The sequence below is a fragment of the Lepus europaeus genome, chromosome 10 (genome assembly GCF_033115175.1).
Source record: "Lepus europaeus isolate LE1 chromosome 10, mLepTim1.pri, whole genome shotgun sequence".
Classification (NCBI taxonomy): Eukaryota; Metazoa; Chordata; class Mammalia; order Lagomorpha; family Leporidae; genus Lepus; species Lepus europaeus.
Window position 1 is genome coordinate 102,618,077 of NC_084836.1, and position 7,271 is coordinate 102,625,347.

A 7,271-nucleotide genomic window follows, 5' to 3' on the forward strand; every position below is an offset into this window, starting at 1 on the left:
GACCTAAGTACTTGCGCCATCACTGCTGCCTCTCTGGGTATGCTTTAACAGGAAGCCTGATCAGAAGCCGAGGAGCCAGGACTTGAACCAGACACTGCACTATGGAATGCAGATATCCCAAGCAGTATTTTAACGTTTGCACCAACATTTGTTGCTCCCACCCCTTTCATATTCTTGGCATATTTTGGAGCATGGCATTGGGCCAAGCTCTCTGAATGGTAACTGTAGGGATATATGCCTCCTAACCCTAGGGTGTCTGTTAGTCCTTCTTGACTCTTCTAGCTGCCTGGGAAGTGTAGGAGAGATCCACCACCCAGTCCCTTCCCTACCTGTGGTGGCCTACCTGAGCATGTGTAGCCCATGCTGTGTAGAGGACTGAGCCAGCAGGACTCCGATTCCTAGCGGGAAGGCCAGTACATAGGAGGTGGAGGCAGGACTGGGCCTCTTGACAGTAGTTCTGGAAGCTGATATGAGCAGCAGCAGCTGTTGGCATTATCTGAGCTCTAAGAATAGCATAGGCTGAAGAGTTGGAGGTGGGGACAGGGAAGAGGACTGGAGTCTGTGTCCACGGCCCCTACTCCCTGCACCCCTGTTTGGCCTGGAAGCAAGAAGGTCTCCCTTCTCGCTTGCTGTTGGCTCTGGAATGGTGTCCACCATGGGCTGTAGGCAAGAGCATGTCCGTGGGACCCAGACCCAGGCTGTCAACCTTGGGCCGGAGGTAGTAATTCCACACCCTAGGGCCCAGCCCTCACCCAGGACCCTGGCCACTGGCACAGAGTAGGGACTTCTGTTGTCAAGGATTGCGCTGAAAGCTTAAATTCATTTAGCAGACATGTCACAAGTGGGTTCTACGTACATGTGATTCAAAAGATAGAGAAGGGTAAGCAGAGGGAAAAAGTTCCGTGTGTCTACACCGGCCCCAGCCTCGAGGGCCTTCCCACCATGCTCTGTCCACAGCTGAACACTTCAGTGCAGATCCTGGCTGGCTCCCGTGTCATGCAGGTGATGGCATGGCCCAGGCGTTCTTCTCCTCACTTTATTTTATGTAATGACCTATCGGGAAATAACTGGTTTACTGACTCTCCACTAGTGCCAGGCTTTATTCTGAGCACTTCAGGGGCTCAAACTCATAGATTCTACGCCTCAGCCCAGTGAGGAAGGTACTGTTTATGGATCTCCCCTGTGAAGGGGTTAAGTAATTTTCCAAGATTTCCCAGCTGGTCATCAACTGAGCCAGGATTCAAATCCAAGCAGTCTAACTTAGCTAAGGTGTCATCACTGCTCTCTGCCGCCTCCCTCTCCCTCAGGGCCCCAGGTCAAAATGTATATGGCACACTTACCATGTGCCAGGCCGAGGCTGGGATACAGCAGAGTATTAGGAAGCCCCGGTCTCTGCCCTTGCGTAGCTGGCATCTCACTGCTGTGTCTGTTAGTCGAGGCAACAGGAGGAGGACCCACCCATGTCATCCACATGCACACACACAAACCAGCCACTGCTGGTTCTATACCCGTGAGTCCCGTGGGCCCACACATACACCAGCCACTGCTGGTCCCGTACCCATGAGTCTTGTGGATGCACAGCCTCTGAGCCAGAAGGCTTAAGAGCCCAGAGTTCTTGGTGGGAGCAAAGGGGTCCAGACAAAGGTGGGTGGCTCTGAGAGATCACCATGTGGCCCTCATGAGCCTCATCACCTGCCCCCTGGGATCCATTTCAGCGGGGATGGCAGGGGGATGTCTCTAATCCTGGGCCCAACCATTGTTTGAAGTTTGGAACAATTGAAGGGCAAGGGAGCTATAGATAGGCTCACAGCTGCTGTCACCTGTCCCTTCCTGGGCACTGGGCCCAAGCATTGTCTCCCTAGAGTTACTCTTAGCAGTGAGGGCCCACTGAGGTGGGAGGCTGGCCAGAGAGATAGTCTAAGAGACATACAGAGTCTCAGAGGGCAGAGGGACAACTTACCCCCAAAAGATCAAGACCCTTGAGAGAGATAAGAGTCCCACCAAGTGTTGGAAACACTGAGACTGGTTGGGAGTGTGGGTGGAGACAGAGCTGTCGGCACAATGAGGACCTAAACCAAAGCTTGAACTCAAGGAAATAGCAGGTGCTAGGGCTCAGGGCCCCAGGGCCCCAGGTCCTGTACCAGGTCTCCCTCCCATCCTGCCAGGACAGCTGCCATGCACTTTCTCTCAAAACAGGCGCATCCCAGAGCGCCTCTGGGCTGGTCTCAGGTGCCCTCTTGAGTGCTCTGGGAGCTCCTGGGGTCTTTAGAAGCAAGAGGTTGTGCTGGTGGATCTAGCATATGTGGCCTTGAGCAAGGACCTGCCTCTCCCCCTGTGCCTCAGTTTACCCAACTGTTCAGTGAGAGATTTGGTTTGTGTGATTACTCCAGGGCCCTTCCCCCTGCTCCGGCTGTAGCTGAGGCCACAGTCCCCTCCTTTGTTTGCCCTTTGTGAGGATGGGGGACAGCTGGTTCCCCTGCCCTCCCCCGTAACCTTTCATCCATAAATCCATGCTGAGGCATCTCTGCTCCGGATAAACAGCTCTGATGCCTTTTGGATGCCCTCATCCTATTTTCTGCTGGAAGCCTCAGAGCTGGGGCCTACTCGGGTGCTTTGCAGCTGCCCAGGGCCCCAGGAGGGGAGAAACCTAGGGCAAGCAGGGCCCCAGCCACCCCCAGGGTGCCAGGATGGTGGGCCCCTCTTTGGGCCTTACCATCTCACACCTGGCTTCAAGGCGGCCTCCTCCTGAGAAAGTCTTCCTGCCACCGGTTCTCGCCTCTTCAGCCACCCTCCGCACCAGCTGCCACCAGGATCTGAGAAGCACATAAATCTGACCACACTGTCAGATCCCCTTGCTCAGAGCTCTTTGATGAAAAAATAAAAATGCCTTTGATGGTGCCCCAGCTCCTGCAGGGTGGAGCTCAAGTCCTAATCTGGTGTCCGAAGCCCTTCGGAGTCCAGCCCCAACTGTGCAGGTCAAGCTCACCTCCCTCTATGCCTCTGGGCCCAGCCTCAGCCAGGGTGGCAGGTCAGGCTATCTTCTTTCCCTCCCATTTTGGACTTGTGGTCCGTTCTATCCATCCTCTCCCCCTACCTCCAGTGCATCCACCTGTCCGGCCCGTCCTCTTTCAGCTGGGCGACCACAGCAACCTCTCCACTGCTCCTCTGCTGTCTCTCCAGCCCCCTCAGTCTGTTCGCTACATGGCAGCCAGCGTGGTGATTATTAAACTTGGGGTCACTTCCTTTCCTGCCCTGACAGGTTCCCACTGCACTGCAGTCAAAGCTAGCACCCCTCTCAAGCCCTCCTAGACTCTGAATGTTCGTGCCTGACATCGTCTAGTGAAACTCTTCTTGTTCACAGGATAGTGCCACAAATGTCCCCAGCTGTTTTCTCCTTCAGGGTTTTTGTATTTTCTGTTCCTCCTGCTGGCTCTGAATCCTGGCCTCACCTTAAATGGCATCTCTTCAGAGGGGGCACTCCCTGGCCACCCCCGTAACCCTTCAGAGCATTGCTCTATTTCCTTCCTAGCACCTGTCACATTCTTTGTCTTCAAAAACATATTAGCTTGTTTGTTTTTTTGCCTCCCAGGGGATTGTCAGTGCTATGAATGAAGGGACTTTATTGTCACGCCCTCATCTTTGGCAGTCTGGGTGTCAAACTTGGCTTTTATCCTCCAAACTCCTCCATTCCAACCTCTCCCTTGAGTGTCTCTCCTTTCCTGAACCGTGAGCAACCCTTGCTTCAGTCCTGGATGCAGAAGTGTGTGGAGTGGAATTCATGTGTTCCTCCTGCTGCAGGAGCGTTTGCAGAGAGTTCTGCCTTGTCTGTACCCAAAGAAGGACTCCCAGGCCCTGGGGTATATTGGTGGCAGGCATACATACAAGGGTGTTTCAAAAAGTTCATGGAAAAATGGAATTAGGGGTGGGCATTTAGCACAGTGGTTAAGAAACTGGCTAGGGCATCCTCATTCCTTGCCACAGTGCCTGGGTTTGAGTCCCAGCTCGGCTCCCGATTCCAGCTTCTTGCTAATGCAGACCCTGGGAGGCATCGGGGATGGCTCAAGTGATTGTGTCATGTGGGAGACCTGGTCACGAGACCTGGACTGAGTTCTTCACTTTTGGCTTTGGCCCCAGCTGGGGACTGTTGTAGGCATGCGAGGAATAAACCAGTAGATGGGAGCTTGCTCTCTTTATCATTCTTTCTCTTGCTACTTCTCAAATAACATAAATAATTAAAAGAGGGAAAGAAAATTGGAAGGCCAGTGTTTTGACACAGTAGGTTAAAGTTGTGCCACAGGTTAAAGGAAACCTGGATGAGGCTCCCGGCTTCATCCTGGCCCAGCCACACCTATTGTGGCCATCTGGGGAGTGAACCAGTGGATGGAGATCTGTGTGTGTCTGTACGCGCATGTGCCTCCCTTTCTATGTATACTTCTGCCTTTCAAATAAATATCTCTTAAATTCCCACTTGTGCCAACATCCCATATCTAGTGCCAGTTTGAGCCTGTGCTATTCTGCTTTTTATATACCTTCCTGCTAATGTGCCTGGGAAGGCAGCAGAAGATAGCTCAAGTGCTTGAACTCCTACTGCCCATGTGGGAGATGTGGATGGAATTCCTGGCTCCAGCTGTGGCCTAACCCAGCCCTGGCTGTTACAGCTATTTGGGGAGTAAAATAGTGATGGAAGATTCCCTGTTCATTTTCTCTGTCACTCTGCTTTTCACATAAATCAATGTCTTATAAAATGGAATTGAGGGGCTGGCGTGGTGGCTCACTAGCTTAATCCTCTGCCTTCGGCGCCGGCATCCCATATGGGCCCCGGGTTCTAGCCCTGGATGCTCCTCTTCCAGTCCAGCTCTCTGCTGTGCCTGGGAAGGCAGTGGAGGATGGCCCAAGTGCTTGGGCGCCTGCACCCACATGGGAGACCAGGAGAAGCACCTGGCTCCTGGCTTCGGATTGGCCTAGCTCCAGCCATGGCGGCCATTTGGGGAGTGAACCAACGGAGGGAAGACCTTTCTCTGTCTCTGTCTCTCTCTCTCTCTCTCACTGTCTGTAACTCTGTCAAATAAATAAAAATTTTTTAAAAAAATGGAATTGAAAGACATTTATTTTGATACAAAGATTTTGAACTCATACATACTTTTTCCATATTATACATTTAAAAATTTATTTTTATTTGAAAGGGAAACAGAGATCTTCCTTCTATTCCCCAAATATCTTTTTTTTTATCTTTATCTTTTTCTTTTTCTTTTTTTTTTTTGACAGGCAGAGTGGATAGTGAGAGAGACAGAGAGAAAGGTCTTCCTTTTTGCCGTTGGTTCACCCTCCAATGGCCGCTGCGGCCGGCGCATTGTGCTGATCCGAAGCCAGGAGCCAGGTGCTTCTCCTGGCCTCCCATGCGGGTGCAGGGCCCAAAGACTTGGGCCATCCTCCAGTGCCTTCCCGGGCCATAGCAGAGAGCTGGCCTGGAAGAGGGGCAACCGGGATAGAATCCGGCGCCCCAACCGGGACTAGAACCCGGTGTGCCGGCGCCACAAGGCGGAGGATTAGCATGTTAAGCCACGGCGCTGGCCATACTCCCCAAATATCTGCAACAGATGGGCTGGGCTAGTCCAAAGCCAGGAGTCCAAACTCAATCCAGGTCTCCTACATGGGTAGCAGAGACCAAGTACTTGAGCCATCATCTACTTTGATCCCAGGATGTGCGCTAGCAGGGAACTGGAACCTAGGCACTTTGATGTGGGATGCAGGTGATCCAAACAGCGTCTGAACTGTACCAAGTGCCTACCCCATAATATGCATTTTTCAGTAACTTCTTGCAGACCCCTTATATATACAGATTTTAAAAACTTGTACCAAAATCTTTTACTTCCATTTTCCATACGCTAATTGAGGCTCCTTCATATTTGCAGCTGCATTCTGCAAACCCGGGATTTCAGAGGCCAGTCTGTCTACAGCCTCCAGCCCTGCAAACCTGCTTGGCGCTCCTTGGTGTTGGCAGGCTGACTGTTCTCCAAGGCAGCCTCTCCCATTGCCGGCTGGCCCACAGCTTGAAAAAAATCCTCCTTTGTGTTGCATCCAATCTCTGCTTCCTTGTCCCTTCCTTTGGTCTTCTCTTGAGGCCACATGGATCACAAAGGCTTCCTCTGCTGTGGGACAGCTCTGCTCTGTCGGTCCCTAAGGTTCTTAGAGGTTATAGTCGCTGCGCATCTCTGAGGGTGCCGAGTTTCCTCTTTGCCCTGTTTATCTGTGGGCTCATCTCAGCAGTAGTGGAAGTTAACCTACAGGGCAGTTCCAGACCCAATTTTTTTGGGGGGAGGGGTGATGTCTCAGCCCCAGGTTTCTATACTGGGTAATTTTGGAAATCAGACCCACATTATGTTTGGAATAGGCGAGGCTTGTTAGAAGCTCTGATTCTTCAGGGCAAAAGCCCTGAAGGAACCGGCGCTATGGCATAGCAGGTAAAGCCACTGTCTGCAGTGCTGGCATCCCATATGGGCGTCAGTTCAAGTCCTGGCTGCTCCACTTCCAATCCAGCTCTCTGCTATGGCCTGAGAAAGCAATGGAAGATGGCTCAAGTCCTTGGGCCCCTGCACCCACATGGGAGACCTGGATGAAGCTTCTGGCTTCAGATCAGCCCAGCTCCAGCTGTTGTAGCCATCTGGAAAGTGAACCAGCAGATGGAAGACTCTCCCTCCCTCCCTCTCTTCCTTTCTCTCTCTCTGTCTCTGCATAACTCTGACTTTCAAATAAATAAATAGATCATTAAAAAAAAAAGGCCATGAGGTATGAGCACCTATGGACCCTGTGGGCTGCTGATAAATTACTCAAACCCAGCTACCCAGCTTCTGGCCCAACAGAAAGATTAAACCCTGTTATCTGTCTGCCCATCTATCATCCATCCATCCACCCATCTTTCACTTTCTATCTAGGGACTTACTGATTTTCTAGTAGTTGAAGCAGGCACTTTGCAGGACACTAAGGATGTAGACCAAGGGCCAACCCTGTAGAGTCCTATGGAAATAAACAGAATAATATTCTCACAAATATAATGTTGAGAGAATAAAGGGACATATTTTGAGAGCAGAAATCATCTGTAAGGTTAGAAGTTGGGATTGGTTTACCCTGGAGGAGGGGTATTATCTGAAAGAGGACCAGAGGAGGATCATCTCTGGTAATTTCTGCTTTGTGAACACGCTATGTGAAAATTGATAAGAGTGCGTGAAAATATTCACCACAGCCCTGAGTGTAAGGGCAGACTGGAAATAATC